This window comes from Crotalus tigris, unplaced genomic scaffold, assembly GCF_016545835.1.
Source record: "Crotalus tigris isolate CLP2741 ecotype Arizona unplaced genomic scaffold, ASM1654583v1 scf7180000017628.32516253702:7417878, whole genome shotgun sequence".
In the NCBI taxonomy this organism is placed as follows: Eukaryota; Metazoa; Chordata; class Lepidosauria; order Squamata; family Viperidae; genus Crotalus; species Crotalus tigris.
Window position 1 is genome coordinate 5654219 of NW_024096523.1, and position 24055 is coordinate 5678273.

General features: G+C 45.4%; 1 protein-coding gene across 6 annotated transcripts in view; it reads right to left on the reverse strand.

The window, feature by feature from the left end:
* Positions 1–23745, reverse strand: part of TMEM200B (transmembrane protein 200B) — a 35827-nt gene extending 12082 nt beyond the window's left edge. The window contains exons 1-4 of one of the 6 annotated variants that reach the window (XM_039334351.1): positions 23274–23732; positions 22416–22562; positions 19356–19406; positions 14535–14688 (exon numbers count right to left, since the gene is read on the reverse strand). The gene's annotated coding sequence lies outside the window, so the exon portion shown is untranslated. Of the gene's footprint in view, positions 1–14534; positions 18035–18252; positions 18650–19229; positions 19407–22415; positions 22563–23112; positions 23194–23273 lie in introns of those variants that run through there. The other 5 variants (XR_005555642.1, XM_039334349.1, XM_039334350.1 and 2 more) reach the window with 5 other exon arrangements.
* Between the last annotated feature and the right edge of the window lie 310 nt (positions 23746–24055).

The following is a 24055-nucleotide window of genomic DNA, read 5'->3' on the forward strand; positions in this document are numbered from 1 at the left end:
AAGTTTGTAGACTCCTGAGCTAGCTGGTTTGCCCTTCTGAGCTCTTCCACAGTGTAGTAAGAATGCACCCCCCATCCCTTCCCTGTATCCTCAAAGACACAGGAATCAAGTGCAAAGCAAGAAAATAAAGAAACACAAACTGCGAAGCTGCCTCAGGTGTGTCACGAGTTACAACATTGCAATTCTAGACTGAAAGGCTCCGGCAACTGCGAAAAGCTTTAGCTTTAAATTAAGGCAGTTTACCTTCAAAGAAAACTTTCTAAAAGCCACAGACAGACTCAATTAAAGGGGGTAAAACTGATTAATTTGTTTAAAGGGATTAAACTTTTCCTGTTGTCCTTTTTCCCCTCCCCCCATCCAAACCATGGTATTTTAATTTATAGCTTCTCTTCTCTTTGCCCTCCCCTTTTTCTTCAGTTCATGTTCAGCTCAGAGCTGCTTCCCAAAGCGACAATCAGCTTGAGCCCTGCAGGCTCCTGGAGCCCAGACAAACAAATCAAGGAGAGAAACAACCGAGAACTAAGGAGAAACTTCTTAACAGTGAGAACAATTAACCAGAGGAACAACTTGCCTTCAGAAGTTGTGGATGCTCCAACACTGGAAGTTTTTAAGAAGAGACTGGACAGCCATTTGTCTGAAATGGTATAGGGTTTCCTGCCTGAGCAGGGGTTGGACTAGAAGACCTCCAAGGTCCCTTCCAACTCTGTTATTCTGCTATTCATTCTGCCCACAAAAGGCACTAGGCTAAGCAATGGGGATAAACTAACTTCCATATCATTCGTCTCCTGCAACAGGAAACTTTATTTGCAGAAGTCTTTGGAAACAGCTTTTTGGGGTCACCAGCACATCCTTTTCTTTTTTGCTAATGTGTCTGGAAAATTCCACCTTCTGCATTGCTGCATTATTCTTGTATTTTAAGATTAAACTGGGGGGGGGAAGGAACAGCCAAACAACAGTGCTTTTCCTGCTTGTGACTCACATAGGCCCCCTTCATATATATCTGCATTACATAGCGCAGATTGTTCTCGGTTACTGGATTCTTTGCTAACAAGATCATTTTTTTTAAAATGCTTGCTCAGCGCAGCCTCTCCTTTTCTGTTTAGCATTAATACTCAGGCTTAGACGTCAACTTTAAAATGCTCTGTAATGCCATCTGTAACTGTAGCAGGAGTGACACATTTTGCTGAGAAAATACAGAGTACATAAAGAAGCAACTTAATGAGTAAACAATTTTGATCTTTTTCCCTGCCAGACTAACTTTCTACATGCAAGGTCTAGAAATGGTAAAGATTGCTCCTCTCCCTCATCAGGTGCAAACCACCAGCTTCTGTCTGAAATTAATCAGCATCCAGAGTGTCCATCTCAGCATAAATCTCTAACTCATCATTTTACCTTATTTCCCTTTGTTGGTATTAAAATATATTTCAGCAATGCATGAAAAAAAAAACCAGCGCTAATTAATGGTGGATAATCAGCAAATTTAGAGATTGTGGGGTTACTCTTAGGTCAAGAGCACCTTTTTTTGGTACAGGTGCACAAAATGAAGCACAAAATGTTGAAGCACAATGCATTTTTTCCCCAGCAGCTGCTCCAAGAAAATAAAGATGGCAGAAGCAGAAATGGTTCCTATAAATGTTAGGTTAGGCTTTGTGCACAACTGCAGCTCGATCTATCTTGATTGGTCTGTGCTTAGCCTTATGAATTTGCACCAGTTCAGAACCTTTAAAATAGACACAGGCTTCCAATGTGTTGTGTTTATCCAAAGGTAGTACTACCAAACAAATCTCAAGTTCTCAAAGTGGTAAGCAATATTGGGGCATCCTTGTTTTTTTCTTGGTAGCTTCTTGATTAGCCTATTGTTTCCTGTTTGATTGCTCTCGACAACACTCTCCTAACAGGCAGGGCAAGCTACTGTATATAAACAGAGAGCAAACCCCACTCCCCTCCATGCCTGAAGATGTTACATAGTTGGGTAATAAAATGTCTACAAGGCAACAAACAAGCTCAGAGAGCACAAGGACCCCTTATTTCAACCCTGAACAACAAATACTCTCCTTGATGAATCCAAATTTGTTTCATTCAAAATGTGGCTCAGTTCACTTCTATTAAATCATTGTTTCTCAACCTTGACAACCAATGCTGGCTGTGGAATTCTGGTAATTGAAGTCCACATGCCTTAAAATTGTCAAGGTGAGAAACACTGTATTAAATCATGGTGGATTTTAATATGACTGTAATTTTACCAACATTTTCTATTTTTCTGCTTGTTCTTTCCTGTATGTGATCTTATTTTTTATAAACCTCTTTGGGAAAGGTTTTGTAAAAGAAAACCTATCTACAAATATTTTAAATGAAAAGAAGTAAAACACCGTCCTGAAACTGGATCTTTCTCAACTATTTTCATTTCTTTATTTGTCTTTGTATTAAACTAGTTGCCTGCCACAATCAAACAACTCTTGGTGGCTTAGAATGCATCCAATCTGGTGCTCTCTGAGCTTGGTTGTTTGCAGATATTTCGTTATCCCACTAGGTAACATCTTTCCATACTTCAGCCCTGAGCTACATTCTTTTCTATTGGCATTGAAATATCTACAGTACAGTATTATATTAACAACATAAAGGTCAAACTTGAAAAAGAATATATATGTAATAATATACTGGGAGGGTGGGAGCTACAAAATTAATCCCCAAAGAAAAGCAATAACGATGTCAACAGCAATCATCACAATTCTAACACTCTTCTGTTTTTTAGGATTTATTAATGAGTGGGAGTTGATCATATCTGGAAGGATCATATTCTAGAAATCTCCGTTGTGACTAAAATACAGCAGCACAACATCTCCATCCCCTTTATTTCACGTAAGGGGTGGGTGGGTAGAAGACTATTAAAAGTTTCTCCAGGGACTTTCATGTCAAGTAAGTCAAAACTGGTGGAAGAAGATAGTGTTAGAGCTAAGTTGTGTAGGTTTTAAAGGTCATACCCAGCACACTGAATTGCATTTTTTTTTTTGCCTTTATGTAATATAGTTTCATTTTCATGACAATATTCCATTACAAACATTCAGCAATGCAGGGACCACATTTACTTCTTCCTTTCCAATAAAATACAGCAGCAAACTTAGCTGCCTCCAAGAATCTGGTAAATCTTCCTCATCTTGAAATTCAGTGTTGCTTTTGCTATTAGAACGCGCTTAACCTATATATTTTATCTACTTTTAAGCAATAATCCTAAGAACGTGAGCAGCTAAATCCTATTCAATTCACTTCCAAGTACAGATAGGATGAAGCTGTCAATTTCATGTATTATTTCAAGTTTTGCAGAAATGCTCAGCTGAGATTTTTGGATGTTTCCTAAGTTGAACTAGATATATGAGCCGAGGTGGCGCAGCAGTTAGAGTGCAGTACTGCAGGCCACTTTAGCTGACTGTGTTCAGTAGGTCAGCGATTCAAATCTCACCGGCTCAAGGTTGACTCAGCCTTCCATCCTTCCGAGGTAGGTAAAATGAGGACCCAGATTGTTGGGGGCAATGTAAATATATATATACATTGCTTACTGGTGTACACCGCTTAGAGAGTGCTTGCACTTGAAGCGGTATATAAGTCTCATTAAATAAATAAATAAATAAATATTTATAAGCCCCATTAAAAAGACATTTGCTGAAGCAGTAGATTATACACAGAAAAACGAGAAAACTAGTCTAAATACAAGACAGGAGACAAATTAAAAATTAAAAAAATATCACTTCTGCTCACCTAAACTGCCTTTTTTGAAATATGTTGAAGAATCCGTGAGTTACAGCAGGGGTCCCCAACCCTGGCAAGTTTAAGACTTGTGGACTTCAACTCCCAGAATTCCTCAGCCAGCTTTGCTGGTTGAGGAATTCTGGGAGCTGAAATCCACAAGTCTTAAACTTGCCAAGGTTGAGGACCCCTGAGTTAAAGGACAGGTGGACCATCACCCTCTCCAATCTGCCCCCAATCCAACTTAACACAGCCCCACAAGATAGATCAGACTAGGAAAAGCACTTTCTGGAAGGCTAAATTTACTTTTATTGAGATTGGCTACAATAGAGGTAGTCCTATGGAGTCTGCACATTATGACTGCAAGTTGCGACTTATGATCTTTGTTTTGTGGTGGACATTACACAAATTACCATGTTCATTAAGTGTCGCTAAGTAAATCTGTTGAGTCCTTGGCGGGAAGCAGACACGAGAAGCAGTTGAAGTTCTCAGTTTTCTTTATTCTGCGTTCAGCTTACAAGTAGATGGCTTCAGCAGCTCCCAAAACCTCCCAGCTTCTTATATAGACATTTCCCGGGTAAATGCGATACTTTTCCCGCGCCAGCACCCGCGCATGCGCACGGCGCTGGCGACAGCCTGTCTGGTCCCGGGCAGCTTTGCACCTGCCCGGGACTGCCTGCAAACGCCCGAGCTGTTTGTAAGGCTCGGGACATAACACCCCTTTCCCCCGGGCTAAAACTACTACCAACATATAATCATTTATTTTATGCAGTGTTCTGCTTCTCAGTGCTCCTATCGTTACCTGGCTTTTGTTTAGCCAGCAATGTTATGTAATCCTCTAAGTATTTAGGAGACTTCTTTGCTCTCTGTGACCTTCTCAGCTTCGGGTTACTAGCATGAGTTCCCTGACTGGAGGGAGATGTGAGCCTGTTCTCCTTATTTTGCCTTGGTGCCTTCCAAGGACTGTGCCCCGCTGCCTGGCCTGCTTGCTCGCCCACCGGGCTCGTCAGGCCAGGGCTTCTGTCACTTTGTGACCTGGTTGACCTGCCTAGCTGTAGGCCCTCGGGCCCCTTGAAGTGATAGCCACTGCTGGGCGTCTCTGTTGAACCTCCTAGGTCCATCCAAGACCTGTCAGGAGGCTGTCCATTCCCTGAACCCCGTTCGGTGTCCGGGCTTGTGTGGGTTTCTGTACTTTCCCAAAACTCAGTTACTCCCTGATTTGGGCTAGAGGTGTTGTAGTCGGGACTTGGTTCCTCGACCACCTCCCTGTATGTTTGACCCCCTGTAGGATTTGGGGTAAGGCCAACCTTGGGAATTGTGTGCCAGCTCTCTTGCGGGGACTGATTTGTTGGGATGCCCCCGGGTATCCTCCGTGACTGGAGTGCTGTGTGATGTGTGTGGAAAGTGAGTATGCCACCGGGGTGACTCCCAGGCTGGAGTAGGCGTGGATGCCTGGTAATTAGGTAGGCTCATAGAATTCTTGTTCGGAGCTCTCGCGGAACCCTGGGATGGGCCATTTGTGGCTCCATCAGTGGAGATGGGCAGCAGCTCGTGCCCTTCCCTTTGCTCCAAAGGGTCCCCCTCCCCCCCTGGAAAAGACCCAGGAGTCTCATCTGAAAAGTCCCACCGAGGGCGGAGTTGGTCGATGTGCCGACGCAGGACACGACCGTTGTCCAGGGCTACCTCGTAGGAGAGAGGACCTGTGACCCCGGAAATAGAAGCGGGGATCCATGTATGACCAGGCCCGTAATTGCGAGCCCAAACCGGGGCACCCACAAGTAGTTGTCTAGGTGCCCTAAATAGAAGATGTATGACCAGGTAATTGCGAGCCCAAACCGGGGCACCCACAAGTGTTGAGGTGCAGGATCTCTGTCCGGATGCAACCGGTCAAGTTTAGTAGTAAGTTGACGCCCCCAACGAAGTTCAGCTGGGCTTCTCCCTGTAGAAGTGGACGGTGTGGTGCGATAAGAAAGGAGAAAGTCAGCCAACCTGTGATGCCAGTCCTCATAGGTGAGTCTTTTCAATGCGTCCTTTGTGATGCGCACCATATGTTCAGCCATACCGTTGGTGGACGGGTGGAAGGGTGCAGACGTGGCATGACGAATCATGTTTGCCTGTAAGAAAGCTTGGAATTCGGAGGAAGTGAATTGAGGGCCGTTGTCGGACACAATGACATCTGTCAGCCCGTGTGCAGCAAAAATCCCCCTCAGTACCTGAATAGTCTTTGCAGTGGTGGTGGATGAGACAGGTACAACCTCAAGCCATTTCGAATGGCTGTCAACAAGGACCAAGAAGAACTGGCCCTGAAAGGGTCCAGCGTAGTCAATGTGCACCTAGACCATGGGGACTGTGTTTCCTCCCATCTATGCACAGGGAGCTTGGGGCATCTCTGGGCGAGATCGTTGGCACAGGTGGCATGCATGCACCTTAGCCTCAATATCTTTATCTAAACCAGGCCACCACAAGTGGCTGCGCGCAAGAGCCTTCATACGAACAATGCCAGGATGACCCTCGTGGAGGGATTCTAAGACCCTAGTCCTCATTGAGGTGGGAATGACAACTCTGTTTCCCCAAAGCAGACAACCCTGAGAAAGGGACAGCTCGTTCCTTTTGGACCAGAAACTCTGAAACTCAGGAATAGGGCAGTGCTCAGGCCAACCAGACAAAACCCAGGAACGGACACGTGAAAGTGTGTGATCTGTACCTGTTTCAGCGGCAACATCCCTGGCACTCAGAGGGAGCTCGGGCAAGGCTTGGATTGATAGAATGTTGACAGCTGGCGCAGGGTCAGCTTCTACTACTGGCAGAGGCAATCTACTGAGGCCATCAGCATGGCCCATTTCTTTTCCAGGCTTGTGGAGTAAAGAAAAATCATATGCAGACAAAAAAATAGACCACCTAAGCATTCTAGGGGAAATGATTTGGGGAGTCTGCTTACGTGTGGTAAACAGTCCCAGCAGAGGCTTATGGTCAGTGAAGACCGTGAAGTGCCTGCCATATAGAAAGTCATGGAATTTTTTAATTCCAGCAACAACAGCCAGAGCCTCCCTGTCTATCTGAGAGTAGTTGCGCTCAGCAGAAGACAATGTTCTGGAGTAATATGCAACAGGAACCTGAGTTCCATCAGACCTGAGGTGGCTCAGGACAGCTCCAACCCCGTAAGGGGACGCATCACAAGCGATGCACACAGGAAGGGACTCGTTGAAATGTGCAAGTACACTGTTAGAAGTGAACAAAGCCTTGACTTGGTTAAAACAACCCTCATGCGTTTGTGACCACTGCCACACTGCTTGCTTGTCTAGTAGCCTGTGAAGAGGCTCAGCTACACTAGCTTTTTGTGGAAGAAAAGAATTGTAGAAATTCAGGAGGCCCAGGAAGGCCTGAAGTTCGGCCTTGGACTTTGGCCTAGGTGCTTCTAAAATAGCAGTCAGTTTGGATTCAGCAGGGTGAATCCCAGCAGCATCAATTTTGAACCCCAGAAATTCAGTAGAAGGCACCCCAATCTGCATTTGTCTTTTTTGAGCTTGAGGCCTGATTTCCTGAATCTTAACAGAACAGCTCTTAGCCTTTCAGCTAGAATGTGTGTGGAGTCTCCTGCAATTAAGACATCATCAAAGTAGGGGCAAACCCCCGGTATGCCCCGCAGTGTGTTTTCCATTACGCTTTGGAAAATCCCAGGAGCGACATTCACTCCAAACTGCAGCCTTTTTACCTTAAAGGCTCCCCTGTGGGTCACAATAGTCTGAGCTATAGCAGCATCATCATCAACAGGCAGCTGTTGATACGCTTGAGCTAGGTCAAGCTTTGCAAAAACGCGCCCCCCCTTGAGGGAGGCCAGAATATGACTGACCACAGGAACAGGATAGGCATGTTGCTGCAATGCCTTATTCAGAGTGCATTTGTAGTCAGCACAAATGCGAATGTCCCCATTTGCCTTTAGAGGCGTGACAATGGGGGTCTCCCAAGGACTGGAATCAACAGGTTCTAGGATTCCCTGTTGAATCAGTTTGTCTAACTCAGTGTCAATTTTACTCTTTAAAGCAAAAGGGACCCTTCTTGCTTTAATTCTAATGGGAGTGACAGTGGGGTCTAGCTTTAAGGACACAGGGGTCCTTTGAATGTGCCCAGCTGGGGGCTGAAAACATCTGCAAATTCTTTGCAGACTTCCTGTAGGTCGAGTGTTTGTAAACTGTTGAGTCCTGTGACGTGTATCCCCAGGGCCTCAAACCAATCGAGTCCTATGAGACTCGTTCGTTCACCCCCTACTACTAATAAGTCTAGTGGACCTTCAAAACTCTTGTATTGCACGTTAAGGGTGGCCTCCCCCTTAACACACACTCTTGAATTTTGAAAATCTGTTAACACAATGTCAGAAGGCCTTAACTTGGCCTGAGTTCCACTACCGGAACAAATCTTCCTAAATGTATGCAAGGAGATAATTGAAAAGGCAGACCCTGTGTCTAGTTCCATAGATAATGGAACCCCTTGTAGCTTCACCTTGAGTGACAGCTTTTTCTTAATGGGCTTGTGTGTGCCTGTCCTAAGGATGCTTCTTCGCGAAGCGCAAAACCCTACCCTATTCTGGCTGGGGAATCTGGTACCTTTCAGGCGCAGTTCTTCCTGAGGTTGTACCTTTCGTCGGCCCAGACACACAGCTGCAATGTGTCCTTGTTTGCCGCATGCCCGGCAGGTAGCGGAGCGGAACTTGCAGTCGGTTCTCCTGTGGCGACCTCCACAGCCGATGCACTTGAGCGGAGCTGAAGAGCTTCCCTTCTGTTTTTCTTCCTTCGTGGGGTGGAGACGGTCGACTTCCTCGTCCGGATCCTCCTCGGAGTTTCTTTGGACGTCTTCCTGGTGCACGGATGCAACCTCTGGACTGTTTCTGATCGGCCGCATGTTCTTGACAGCGCCGCCTGCTGCTTCTTCTGCGGTGACTTCCCTTAAGGCATCTTGGTAGGACAATTCTTCTTTAGCGAAAAGTCTCTGTTGTAGATCTCGATGCCTTAAGCCACACACGAATCGGTCCCTCAGTCGTTCTTCGAGGTCTTTGAACTCGCACTGCTTGGCGGCCTTCCGTAATGCGGCGATGAATTCTTTGGCCGACTCACCGGGCCGTTGATCCCTCTGCTCGAAGGTGTGGCGCCATGCGATGACGGACATCTTGGGGTGGAAGTGCTCCTTCAGTAGCTTCTTCAGATCTGCGTAGCTTACAGACTCTACTGGAACAGGTGCTGCAAGGTTTTCTGCGATGTCGAAGGCGTCTTGGCCGCAAACACAAAGCAGGGTGGCAACCTTCAAGCTCTCTTCCCTCACTTGGTTTGCCTTGAAATAGTTCTCCACCCTGGCTACGTATGACTCCCACCGCTCTGGATGTGAGACGTCGAATTCCGAAAGCCTTTCGATTTTCGCCATCTTCAGGAGACGGGTCTATCAGCCAGCCTACCCCCGAATGCGCACTGGATTGGCGGGTAGCTGCCGAGTTGACGCCGTTCCGCCGCTCAGGACTCACGTGGGTAAGCTTACACTTCTTCCTTTCCAGGCGGTGTAAGGCAATCCCATCCTCGTCGCCAGTGTTGAGTCCTTGGCGGGAAGCAGACACGAGAAGCAGTTGAAGTTCTCAGTTTTCTTTATTCTGCGTTCAGCTTACAAGTAGATGGCTTCAGCAGCTCCCAAAACCTCCCAGCTTCTTATATAGACATTTCCCGGGTAAATGCGATACTTTTCCCGCGCCAGCACCCGCGCATGCGCACGGCGCTGGCGACAGCCTGTCTGGTCCCAGGCAGCTTTGCACCGGCCCGGGACTGCCTGCAAACGCCCGAGCCGTTTGCAAGGCTCGGGACATAACAAAATCCATTGTTCACTATGGGATGTTTGTGCTGAAAACCAGAAGTAAACACCAGTTTTCAGCAAAAATGTCATAAATCATGTTCATGAGACCACAGGGTAGTACAAACAGCTGTATATGTAAGCCAGTTGTTGAGCACCCAAAATGTCTGTGTGTGGGGGGGAGGGTAGAGGTGGCCATTGGAACTTCAGAACCAGGTCATAAGTGCCTTTTGGGAGGGCCTATCTTAACTTTGAATGTTTGCTAAGTGACCACCGTAAGTCAAGGATTACCTGTAAACAGAATCTTGCAAACTTTGGCATTATATTGCAGCAACTTTCTGCACTGCTTTTGGATGTAATCTTGCTGCTCCTGCTTTTAATAACACAGAGATCCCCAACCTTTTGGGCACCAGGGACTGGTTCCATGGAGAGAGCTTTTTCCGTGGACCAGAGGGGGCGTGGTTTCGCGTGCTGCCTGCATCCCATGAATGGGGCTTCCCTTGTTTGCGTAGCCCGGTTTCTGGCATGCTGTGGCCCGGTGCAGGTCTATGGACCAGGGATTGGGAACCCCTGTCCTACATCATGTTTGTTTCCCAGATCAGAGATCCCCAATCTTTTGGGCACCAGGGACTGGTTCCATGGAGAGAGCTTTTTCCGTGGATGCATGGTTTTGTGTGCTGCTTGCATCCTGTGGATGGGGCTTTCCTTGTTTGTGCAGCCCGGTTGCTGGCTTGCCGCGGCACGGTACTGGTCCACGGCCCGGGGGTTGGGGACCCCTGGGTTAACAGAGTTGGAAGGGACCTTGGAGATCTTCTAGTCAAACCCTGCTCAGGCAGGAGACTCTGTACCATTTCAGACAAATGGTTATCCAATCTCTTCTTAAAAATCTTCAGTGATGGAGCATCCACAACTTCTGGAGGCAAGTCGTTCCACTGATTAATTGTTCTCATTCAGGAAATGTCTCTTTAGTCCTCGGATTGCTTCTCTCCTTGATTATCCATTGCTTCTTGTCCTGCCTCACAAACGGTTCCTGCAGATCTCCATCAAGGTCATCTTTTTTACTTTCTTCAATGCCCTGTTTTACCATCCTGAGAAAATCTTATGGCTACATTTACATATTGATGTGGCTTTCAACAGGATCCATGACCCTCCTTTAAAACTCCAATTAAATGGCTCTGTTGTTAAGTGAATTTTGCCCCATTTTATGACCTTTCTTGCCACAACCTTTAAGTCAGGGGTCCCCAACCCAACCCCCGGTCCATGGACCTGGACCGGGCTGCGGCATGACAGCAACTGGTCTGCACAAAGAAGCAAAACCCCATCCATGAGATGCAGGCAGCACACAAAACCATGCACTTTCTGGTCTGTGGAAAAACCTTTCTCCACGGAACTGGTCCCTGGTGCCCAAAAGGTTGGGGACCTCTGCCTTAAGTGACTGCACTTGTTAAGTTAGTAACATGGTTGTAAAGTAAATCTGGCTTCCCCATTGACTTTGTTTGTCAGAAGGTTGCAAAAGGGGATCATATGACCCCGGGATACTGCAACTGTCATAAATATGAGTCAGTTGCCAAACATGAATTTTAATCACATGACCGTGGGGATACTGCAATGATTGTGTAAAAAATGATCATAAATCACTTTTTTTCGGTGCTGTTGTAACTTCAAATAGTCAGTAAGTGACCTGTTGTAAGTTGAGGACTATCTACTATACTGTAAATTAGACCATAACTTTATTTTATCAGTTGGGTTCACACACAATGGGTAAATAAAAGAACATTAAATACGGTTCAAACTAACCATACTTCAATTGTTGTGTGAATGCAGACCCCATGTTTTAATTGGCATGGCTAAAAATCTTTTTGTGAATACACCCTACAAGTGACACATTTCAAAATTCTGCAGCCTACAGGAGACGAAAGAAATAAAATGAATATCCAACTGCACACTCAGATGTAAGAATCACTCCTGGCTTGAGATACGCTCATGCCCTTAAGCAAGGTTAACCTGCTTTGGGGCTGGATTTTCAAATCCCTGAGCAAGAATTAAAAGCAGCAATCCAATTATGAAAAGAGTTTCTCTTTACATCTTAAGGATTTTTAGTTAAGACTGTTGTCCTGTCCAAGTTTTCTCCAGAAAGCTTATAATCAATATCATATTTTTAAAATGAAGCCAGTGGATAATATTGCTTTCCCTCTGCCAGGAGAAGGGAGGGGCTGGTTTTTGGCAAAATCTCTATTCCTGGCACTTTCCCAGAAAATCTGAAGCCTCCACCCCACTGATGGGGCGGGGGGGGGAGGATAAAAAATGTCCCATTCCAGTTACATGTGCTTCTCATCCACGGACTGATTTATCAGTCCATCCTCTTTTAACTGAAAGCATATTTAAAATTAAAAAGTCTGAGTCATCTTAAATTGCACAAGGGACTTCCAGAAAGATGGGGCTAATATTGACCATAAGATGGTTTGCGTGACAAGCATTTTAATTTCAGTGCTAGCCATCAGTATTGGCCCAATGCAATTCACTTGTGGTCTCATGACCACAAATGGAATCAAACTGGGTTAATACTTAAAAAATTCTATGTTTTGCACTGGATTGTAGGTGTCTGTTACACTACAATCTTAGCACTACTGGAGGAATGTATATATACAAATGATGTCGCAGTTGGTGACTGCTGCCTGTGAATGGCTCTAGATTGAGCTGATACAGGCGAAAGAAAAAGAAAGATTTCTTTCTCCCGTATTTGGGGCAACAGGGTGCACCAAAAAACACTCAAGTTAAATCTCCTCCCCTTGTCTCTTCCCTCCCTGATACAGCTGACAAAGTGAGAAAGAGCCTGTGGCCTAGAGTTTAACACAGCTGCCTAACATGTAAGCAGCCCAGGTTCGAATCTCAGAAGGGTATGTTTGGCTGAAGAGAGCTAAGAAGCTCGAAATAGCTATTCCCTCCTCCCTTATTCTGTTAGCAATCCAACGAGTGTGTGTGTGTGTGTGTGTGTGTGTGTATTTCCAATAACTTCTAGACTTGGTATATAGAGCTTAACTGCTGTCCTCTATAATACTTTTAAATGCAACCCCAAAAGAAGAATGGATGACATTTGTGACAAAGTGATGCTAAAATGAAGACTGTGTGTCTGTCATCATGACACAAAGGTTGCTATTATCGACTTGCATCCTGACATCTGATGCATGGATGTGAGCCACAGTGGTGCATTGTTTAGAATGCGGTATTGCAGGCTAATTCTGCTGACTGCCCGCAGTTTGATTCAGACCGGCTCAAGGTTGATTCAGCCTTCCATTCTTTCAAGGTCAGTAAAATGAGGACCCAGATTGTTGGAGGCAATATGCTGACTCAGTAAACCTCTTAGAGAGGGCTGTGAAGCAATGTGAAGCAGCATATAAGTCTAAGTGATATTGCTATTTGCATAGTGACCTCATCATATACCTTTCATCATCTACCATGTGTTTTTCCATGGATGTCCATGGGATGGTTTGCTTTTAAAAGATCTTTGCCCAGACTTGAAGGGATGCTCGCTTGATATAAGCTCCGTCTCTTCTGGGCATGCATGTGATGTCACCATCTAGTGAGAAGGAGCGATGACACTATACAATACAGAAGCCTTTCTAATCCCCTTTGGCCTTTTACAGTTGCCACTGTTTGGACCTTCAGGCAATTAGGTCTTTTCCTAAAGCATCTGCTGAAATGTTGAAGGTGTTCAGTTGAAGGTGTCCCCCAACAGACTCTACATGCTCCAATTCACCTGTTGTCTTTTAAATCCCAAATCCTGCACAGCTCTGTTAGTCTGCAAAGTGGATTTCCCAGAATCTTAAAAGGAAATCCCTGCTAAGGAACCAGTCATTCCTATGGCTAAAACAAAATATGCAGCTGTGTTTCATAGTTCCGATTTCTTGTCATCATGATCATCATCAAACGGAAGCTGCAGAACAAACTTCTGCAAACTGACTGGGGAATTTGTGAAGTTGAAGTTCACACACTTTAAAAGTTGCCGAGGTTCAGAAACCCTGGTCCAAAGATGACCATCATGATGGTGGGTGCTTAATAGTTCATAATGAACAAGAATGTATCTGCTTTAACAGCAACAACTCTAGGATGGGAACACCGGCAGTGTATTCAGATACAGCCTTTGGTCTCTGGCATTTCTGTCACCCCAATAATGTTGGGGTGACACTATTTTCTTTATCATCACACAACTACACTCAGCTCTGAGGCAGAGGTGAACTGGAAGAATCAGGTGGGAGAAGAAAGGGAGATTGTCTTGGGGTTCTGGAAAGACCTGGGCTCAGCTCCCTTGGCTTTCCATCTTTGACACTTTCTGCAAGATTTTTAAGTAATGTCATTCTGAAAACTTGTACATAAAGGTAGTCCTCAGCTTATGACTGTAGTTAGCCTAGAATTATAGTCATGCCGTCACTAAGTGGGTTATCATGTAACCAACCCAATTTTACAACATTTTTTTGCGGTAGTTGTTACATGAACTCCATGGTTGTTAAGTAAACTCATTGTCTGCAACGAATTTTTTTTTTTTTTTGCCAAAAACCAGATATAAACACTGGTTTCCAGGGGGAAAAAAAGCAAATTGCAGGCACATCACTGTGGGATGCTGCAAACAATCATAAATATGATCCGGTTGTCGAATGCCCAAAATGCGATCACGTGACCAGGGGGACAACTATCACATATATCCAGTTCACGGGTACCCTTTGGGGGGGGGAATCTGTGATAATTTCAAACAGTTGCTGACAAGTCATAAGGGTCGAGGACTATCTGTACAGAAATGCATTTCAAATAGCTGGTAAATTGCCCTGGTCTTTACAACATCAGCTACAGATTTGGCAATCATGACAATAGAAACTATACAGTCATGCCAAAAGCAGGCAGCTGGAGAACTTACAGCTTGAATCAGAAACCAAACAGAAAACCCAAGCCCAATCACCAATCCAATTCTTAACCTTTCTTTCTGCTCATGTAAAGCTGCCAACTTCCCCGCTTCTCAGTTTCTGTTTTCCCAGGGCTGCCTTTCTCAAGGCAGGGCCTCCAGATGTTTTGCAACTGCCATTCCTTACGATACCCAGTGCATTTCCTATTACGCTGTAATGGACTCATCTGGAAGCAATCAAGTCAAGGAAGGTGGCTCCACAATGACCCAACTGAATCAACGCTTAGTTTTCCTCCATCTAGCATGACTTCCATCTGTTCTTCCTCCTTGTGAAAATGTGATCAGCTGTGGTCCATCTTCATCTGGGTTCGACCTCTTTCTGAGTCCAGGTCCACCAGCTGAAGATATGCCTAACTACAGTGTCTCTTGGACTCAGCTTCTGGAGCCTGCAATGTAGTGACTCCAAAGTTTTCTGGAGCCTGGCCAGATTCCTGCTAGCAGAGCCAAGGAAGAGTAATGTCCGTGTATGACTTTGTGTGTGCCTCCCTGAACATATATGTGCATGTGGCTTTTAAAAATAGAATTCCTTTTCATTGGAAGCCGTAGGGGAGAATCATTCTATGCCAGCTTCAGGACTGGCATAGATTACACACCAATTTGGCTGCTGGGGACCAAGAGGACCTCAGATTGAAACCTCCACTCCTTCTACAGGCCCCTTGGCAGCCCCTCAATATGACTCCTCATGTCTAATTCTGTTGCTAGACTTCTGAATACCAGAAAGGACCCCATTGCAAATCCAAGCTGAAGACTGGAGGAATTACAATGTCAGGTTTCCATCTTCCCAAGCCAGCAAATATGAAGAGGGGAACATCCATTAGGCCTATTACCTTTAGTTCCACCATTGTATTTTGAAGACTGCAGCTGAAAAGGAAAGACCCTTCTTAAAAGATACCTTTAAAAAAGCACTTTAATCTCAATGGGTTTTGTGTATTCCCTTCCTTCCTCCCCCCCTCCCCATTTTAAGACAACTGAAATAATTTCTTCTCAAGCCTGAATGCAAACTGGAAAGCTTTTCTTTCAGACTTCACCTTTCTGAGCACTGGTGATGCAATTCTCACTCACATATTGATTATAGAAGATACACTGATATCCATCGATTCCAAAACAATACAGGGACAGCAGCGCCATCAGGCGAATGCTGTCATTATATACTTGCATGTCATAGCATTGCTGTGGAGACAACATCCTTCTTGGGTTGCCATCTGCTGTGCCCCAGACACCTATGCGGAAATGTATACCTAACAGAAAGTTGCCCATAAAAACAAGTGTGTCCAAAAAGTTTCTAAAAATGCTTCCACTGGTAAAAGAAATGGAAGATAATCAATTTCTTATTCATTATATATGACAGAACATCTTCTGGATCCAGAATTAAAATTCAGTTCTTCTCAGTTTTTTTGCAGGACCCCAATTTTACTTGAATTGTGGCATCTCACCTTTACACAACTGTCTACCTTAAATATTGCTGGATTTAAATATTGCTGGATGTTTACAAGCATCCATTTCAAAGCCCTTTCCTCTGTTATCACAAGAAGATACCTTAATAGTTTTCCTCTAGTTTGCTGCCTCCTCCCTTATAGCATGGAGAAAGTTGAATCTATTGCACACAAGCTATTACCCTGCAGTTTTTATCTGGGTTGACATCAACATTTAATTTTTCCTTTTCTAGCAACAATTCCAGGGCAATCAGATGATTACTTTGTAACTGTCCTATTAGCCTACAAAAACTTCCAGGTTATTATTATTGTCTCTAACATTTGCTTCTTAGCGTCAAGAATGAAGCAGAAAATACTTCCCAAAGATCAAGGTCTAATCTTATAAACGTGGCTTGTTTTTTGCCCTACTCTGTATGTTTATTTGTTTGTCTGTTTGGCTTCAGGCCACGATAAAAATTTATCACAGCATATGCAATTAACATGAAGCAAATACATGCTCCTCCCTACCTCTTTTCCATGAAAGACAGGGAACACTGTACAATTGTGCCTATTGCTAATTACTGAGCTGTTTTCATTTCCCCAGACTTAAACATGACTAATTAAACTCTGCTTTCCCGTCAGATAATGAAACCACAGTCTCACTTAAGCAGGTGGTCATAAAACAGATTGTCTACCAACGCGCCTTCCCCCCACCTTCAATTCAGAGTGATGCAGTTTCTACCAAGGTTGGAGAAACTCAAGCACTGTCCTTTCACAATGCATCTTCAGAAATAGGAAGACATTTCATAATACTCAAGACTTCTTTGATCAGCTAATGGGTAAATTACATAAGCAGCTCTTTGGAACATCTTAAAAGCATAAATCTGTGACAGACAATTTTGAAAAGTCTTATATTGGAAGAATGTGTTGAATGGTCATCATGAGACAACAATGGGTCCAACATCCTATTAGTATCCTATTGATATTAATTTGGTGATTCTATCTGGCAAACAAAACCTTTCCCGAAGTCCCATAGTGGGAAGCTACACAACAACTCCACAACATTGTCTAGTTACTTATATAACCTTTTTCCAACCTAACTTACTGTCCTCCTAACGTGGCTTCTTGCCAAGCCACTTAGAAATTCTGGGAGTTGTAGTCTCAACAACATCTGGAAAAGGCTGGGCTAGACTCGTAGTCTCATCTAGATAGTTTCTCAAGTGATTTTGTAACAGTTTTCTGCAATCCTGTTCTACACTTTTATTACAGTGCAAACATCAAAATGAGAGGCCTCTCAAAATGCAGTACTGTGGCTTGGAGGGAAGTGATGCTTAAAAATAAATTCTTCCTATGTTCAATTATACACAGACCAACTAGATCTCAAAGAACCTGCTGTGATAAATTTATGAGACAAAAAAGGTTGATCCATCATCAGCTATTTTTATATTAACATGTCTGGGAGTAGAACAGAAGACAGAAACTAAATTTGGTTTGTTTAATAGATTCTTCCAAGTCTGGGAAAAGAAACAGAAATAAAAATAATTCACATACTGGATCAAAATGTTAATGCACAAGCATATTGAGAATTGCTAGATTGATTCATTATTAAAAATGTAATGAACCAATAAATAAACAACATATTAATCTGGTTGATTAAAAGCTGTACTAAAATGAGCTATTTTATATTTAGCTAATAGCTGAAACTGCAAAGACCAGCAAACTCTAATAATAAAAGTCAAAGAGACAGAAAAAAATGTGACAAAACATAAATATAAAGAAGACCAGATTAATAATATATGTAACAATTAGGAATTGAGAATTCCTCTTCTGCCTTTTAAAGTCAACAATCAAAAGTAAAGGATCAACAATCAAGAAATATGCCCCAGACTAACACTTGGTAGAACAGTCATAATGCTTTGGAAAAGGTACTCAAATGCTGAGGTGGGTCTATACATACAAAGCATCAAAATCATGCAAGCCATGGCATTCCCTAAGACAGTGGTGGCGAACCTATGGCACAGGTGCCAGAGGCGGCACTCAGAGCCCCTCTGTGGGCACATGTGCCATTGCCCCAGCCTTGCCTCCCCCTGCAACCCTCTCCTCACCAGCAGCTCCCCTGGAGGTGTCGCCCCTGAGCGTGGCCCATGTGGAGCAGCGCAGCCAAGGACATGGCAGCCAGGCAGCGTAGACAAGACTCTGCCCTCACGCCCCACCACGCATAGTTGATGCTGCGGGGCACGGGCAGAGGACGCGGACGCCATGGCGCTGGGCTGCCTGGGCGATCTGCGGCAGGCCCTGGAGGCGGTGAGTGGTCCTGCGGGCAGGTGGGGTGGAGGCAGAGCAGGGGCGGGGCCAGTTTTTGGGCACTCAGTCTCTAAAAGGTTCGCCATCACTGCCCAAGGATGCTCTATGGAAGTGAAAGTTGGACTTTGAAGAAGCAAAGGAGATGATCTTTGATCTTTTGTGTTGGAGAAGGCTCCTGAAATACATCAGGCACCCAAGAAAACAAACAATGGATAATCAAACAAATCAGGGTTCTCACTGAAGGCACTAATGACCAGGCTCCAATTTTCCTACTTTGAATACATTATGTGCAAACCCAGCTCTCTAGAGGAGGTTCCAAGGCTGGGGAAGAGGGAAGGAAAGAGAAGAAGACAACCAGTAGCAAGATGGACGGGACCCATTTAGAGTAGCGATGAATGCATCTTTGGAAGACCTGAAAGACACGATTAGGGACAGACTGCCATGGAGAAAATCTATGTGGTCTCTTAAGAATTGACAATGACTTGACAGCACATAGTCACTCAAGCAGCCAAAACTGAGGAAGCTCTAGTAAAGTCAAGAGGTGTCTTATTTTTGAGCAGGTTGGCATAGTTGTATGCTAAGCTGTTTGATTAGCTTCAGAATTTACTGATGAACCAAGTTTATGTAACATTTGCATTGGGTTTGTATAACTCAAAATTAATGTATATTTTCCTTTGGGGAGGGAAGGAATTCCATATGCTCAAATTACAATTCTAGGCATATTTATTCTAGAGCAGGGGTGTCAAACTGCCGACCCACAGGCCAGATGCGTCATGCAGAAGCCGCGCCCACCCCAATGCTGGCAATGGCAAAAGAGTCCTGAAATGTCACGCGACGTCATGTGACGTTGCAAGTTTGACACATCTGTTCTAGAGTAAACCCCATACGATTGCTAGGCTTCCTTTGGAGAAACTCTTAATCCAAGCAATTTGGTTAACACCTAGCAACCCTAATCAGTTTAGGGGTTAATTAAAAGATGCCAGATAACAAACCTGGGTGATATTATGCTCATGAAACCAGAGCTCCACCCCTCTGGTTCAGAAAGAAGCAACTCTGTACATTACTGGCTCTTGCTTATAAATAAACATCAACAGGGCTGATTGCAACATGAAGGATACATTTCCCAGTGCAAGATTCAGTGATGCTCACTCCACGAATCAATTAGGCAACTGCAAAAAAAAAAATCTAATTTCAGTGAAACCCAGGTAATAGAGACGGATCCTACAATTTAGTGCAATGCCATAGACAAGGGGGTGGTGTGGTGCTTATAATAGTATCTACATCACAGTCCTAAAGGGGAATGAAAGAGCGTCCTCCTGTGATGACAGCCTCCTTGCTGTAGGCAAGGTCAGGAATTGAAGACAACAGCTAGTGCAAATATCCAGCGGGGAAGGGGTTTGTTGGAGATGTTGCGTTTACTAACACCTTACCTACTGATTAGTTCTTAAAAACATCTTCACACCTTCTCTAATTTTATACAATTCTGATGGACTGGACTACACATTCCACCAACTACCTCATGCACCTGTGGGGCTGAGGAACACCAGTAAGCCGTTCCTCTAACTTGGCTCTTCCTGGATACAAATAAACTGTTTTACATATCATCTAATCCAGGGCTTTTCAACCAGTAGTACAGGTACCACCTGTGGTACATTGGCACATGGCAGGTGGTATGCGACCATCCTAGAAAAGTGGTAGCGGGGGAGGGGAATGAGCTGAACCAGTGGCAGGGCTGTCAGGGCTCAGTGGAAGCGCCAGGATCAGCGTTTCTTTGGGGTTCTCAGGGCTCAGTGGAAGCGCCAGGATCAGTGCCAGGCTCCAGCTGGAGCTGGGCGCTGATCCTGGTGCTTCTGCTGAGCCCAGAAGAAGCGCTGATCAGCTGGAATGTTGCAGCATCTCCAGGGTCTTGTGATTTACATTCAGATGCTTGGCAACTGATTCATATTTATGACGGTCACAGTGACCCAGGGTCATGTGAAGTGATCCAAACCTGCTGCTACCACTCAGCAGATGGGGGGAATAAAAACCAAACACCCCCCCACCCCACTCCCGCTGCCAATCCTCAACAGAAATGCCTCACAACAATGAAAACCTCGGATAGGAGGAAGAGCGTCGCAGGCAGGTGTCTTGCTTGGCTGTGTCTTGGGGAGGCACTTTTTTCAGTGCTATTGTAACTTTGAACAGTCACTAAGCGAACTGTTGTAAGTCAAGGACTACCTGTACTTTATCACTTTTTTCCTTTTTTTTTTGTCATCAAGTTTTTGACATCGTGCTAGGCGATTGGTGGTACTCGGATATTGCCATATCCTAAAAGTGGTACAATGGGTGAAAAGGTTGAAAAGCCCTGATCTAAGTTCATCTACTGAAGTACAGGCTTGTTATCACAATTGAGCCCAAAATTTCTGTTGCTGAGACAATTGTTAAGTGACTTATGCCCCATTTTACAACCTTCCTTGTCACACTTGTTAAGTGAATCATTTCAGTGGTTAAGTTAGGAAAATGTTCATTAGGTGAATCTGTCTTCCCCATTAACTTTGCCTATCAGAAGGTCGCAAAAGGGGATCACATGACCCCTGGGACACTGCAATTGTCATTGCCAGTTGCCGAGTATCTGAATTTTGATCGTGTGACCATGGGGATGCCGGAGTGGTCATAAGTGTGAAAAACGGTCATAAGTCACTTTTTTCAGTGCCCTTGTACCTCTCTGAACTGTCACTAAATGAACTGTTGTAAGTTGAGGACTACTTGTGTTTTATTTTGATAATACTGGATCCACACTTTACACAAGGGCATGGTTTGTTGCATAAACTACCTTTTGAATCAGGGCAGTCTACTAGCCCAGATGTTAGGTGTTAATTTCAAAAGCCAGACTGGTTGAGTTCACATGAAGCATGTATATTTTGAGCTATATCCAAGTTGGGCAAAAACAGGCATCAACTTATTCTGTTTTATTGTTATTCATAAAACTCTTCTAAAAATACAGGAGGGGGGAGGAGGGAGGATCACATGTGCAGCCAATTTTACTCAGTTACTACTCAAGACACTCTTGAACCCTCACCCAGCACATCTCTTCTCCCTTAGAGATTGTAAAGCCTCTCTCCCCACACTGAAATCCCTTTGATCAACCAGGACTGGATGCTAGCCAAACGCCTTCTACTCATGTTGCTTTCTCCTTTAATATCCTTGCCTAAGACACAGTCTCCTCTTCCTCCCACTTTTTTAGAGCCATCAATGTTAGAAGCACTTCTGAGCTCCCACCAGACTCATAAAAGTCCTTTAAAAAATAAAGCAGAAACTGTCCCGGAACCAAACATCTGGATGTATCAATTTAGGTCCATCATTACCACTGCTCCAATTTGCCATCAAAAGAGCAAAGCGCAGGTTTTGGTGAATTTAGGATCCTCGTAGCCTCTTCCTGAAAAACTCTAGAGAACAGCTCAAGACTATGATTCCTACAGAAGGCAGATAGGGCAACTCCATGTTTTGTCTTCAGCTCTCTAACAGGCTGAGCCAAACGGGTAGGGAGGGAACCACACATAAGAATGCAAAAGATGTGCTTTAATTTATCAACTTAGCAACTGAGATGCTGTGGCCAACATAAGTCCCAATTCCCTTTCTCTTTCATCTTTTTGTTTTGCAATTTATGGCACGTCTCATATAAGTTTACTCCAAACTATGGTAACTACGTTTCATTTCTTTTCCAAGCATAACAGGATCTCTGCTTAAATCAATGAACAGCACATGGCAAGAGGGTTTGTACTAAATCCCCAGTTCCCAGATTGGCTCCCTTCCCACTATATACTTTCAGGATTCTCAGTTTGTGATGGTTGTGGGAGACACAATCACCACTAGGAAAGGACAGGCTGTTTTCTTCCCTCAAGCACAAGTTAAAGGCTTTGCTTAGATGCCACCGGGAAGTTAAAAAGAACAGAATAACAGAATTGGAAGGGACCTTGGAGTCTTCTAGCCCAACCCTCTGCTCAAGCAGGAGACCCTACATTCCAGACAAGTGGCTGTCTAGTTTCTTCTTAAAAGCTTCCAGTGTTGGAGCACCCATAACCTCTGAAGGCAAGCCATTCCACTGGTTAATTAGTCAGCACACAAATCAGCAATCCTATTCACCCACCTCAGTGCATGTTTTCAGGGGGAAGAGAAAATGCCTTTAAAAAACAACTTACCATCAGCAAAGGAATCATCCACCACATTTAATTTGTTGTCCTCTGATGTCCTTCCTTGCCCATTATTTTCTCAACTCATGGGTTTTCTCTCCCAGGAGAAAAGAGGAAGAACTGCCACTGTACCTTCCCAGCTTGTTCCTGGACCATCTGAAAAACAAGACACGTCAGAAAAGGTGGGCTGCAGCTGATTAGGACCACAATTCCAATATTTACAAAGACCCCTTTGGGAGTGGAGGAGACTTCTGAGCTGGCATCACAAGTTTCCTTGCAGGGCAACCAATTACAAAGGGGTGTGCGTGCAAAATCGAAGTCACACTGGTGTTCCCCCGGACACATGGTTCACTCCCCTGTTTTGTCTTCACCAGTTTTTTCAAAATGAAAGGTCTCCTCGTGGCTTCCTTACCCCACATGCCCCAAACACTCCAGGAGGAGGGCTACATTTCTTCTGGGGGGGGGGGATTGGCAATGGGGGTCCTGCCGGCCATCCTTTAAAGTGGTCTCTGGGGAAACGGCTGGAAAAGAGAGATTCTGCTCCACACTTGTGGCGCAGCTATTCCTCAAAGGCAATTTAAGGGGATAGTCTTGAGTTTCTGAGCTGCGGATCCTTTCCCTGCAATTTCTCAGCCGGCGGTCGCCCATCCCATGCTCGAGAAAAAGGGGAGGGGGCGCAGGGCTAGAAACCCTCCGATCCACGTACCCGTCCCAGAAAAGAGAGAGGGAAGGTCGCTGCAAAGCAGAGCAAAACCGCCCGCCAGCCTGCCTTCCACAAAACCGCGCCACACGGTGCCAAAGGAAGTTGGATCTGAGCGCGTGGGGAACGAACCCCTTTCCCCAACCACCCTCCCCTTCCGCAGTTACCTTCAGCCCAGCTCTCGGGCTCCCCACAGTCTTGGCCGTCGCTCCGGAGCCGGGTTGCTTCTCCCCCCCCAGCTCTCCCCACCCCCGGCATAGAGGCGCCTCCGGGCCGACCGCGGCTCGCCAAACCCCGGGCGCCTCGGTCGCTTCCCCTCCGCCCCGCGCAGAGCAAGACGGTCGGAACAGCAACCCCCCCACTAATTGGGGCGGGAGGGGGGAGGGAAGAAAACTGGGGAGGGAAGGCGCGAGTGGCGCGTTGCAGCCCGCCAGAGCCCCGGCCCGCCTGATCCTGCCTGGGAGCCGACGGGGACCGTCTTGCGCCGCCCGTCCCTTTTTCCCCGGCTCCACCGCTTTGCTTTCCGCCGAGCCTGCCTCGGCTCCGCTCGCCTCTTGCAGCTGTGCACCCAGTCCTGCCCGGGGACTGGGCTTCCCGCTCTCCCCCGCCACGCTGCCCGCCCGCTCTCCCTCCGCCCGCCCCAGAGTCAGGCTGGTTTCCAGCTACTTTGCCCAACAGGCTGGCGGGGCGGGGGATCGCTCAGCGAAGGCTGGGAGTCGAAAGAGCCCGCTCGCTTCCGGCTTCTCACTTTTTCTTTTTCTCACCAACTTGCTGGGAGAAAGTTGCCCCCCCCCTCAGGTAGGAATGTTTTCCAGCGTAGGGGGGGGGGGGGAGAACATTAGTGTGGGGACTTGAAATATCCAATTGCAAACCGGGCTAAATAACAAAAGCAGCAGCAGCAGCAGCAACAACAACAACAACAACAATAATAGAGTTGGAAGGGACCTTG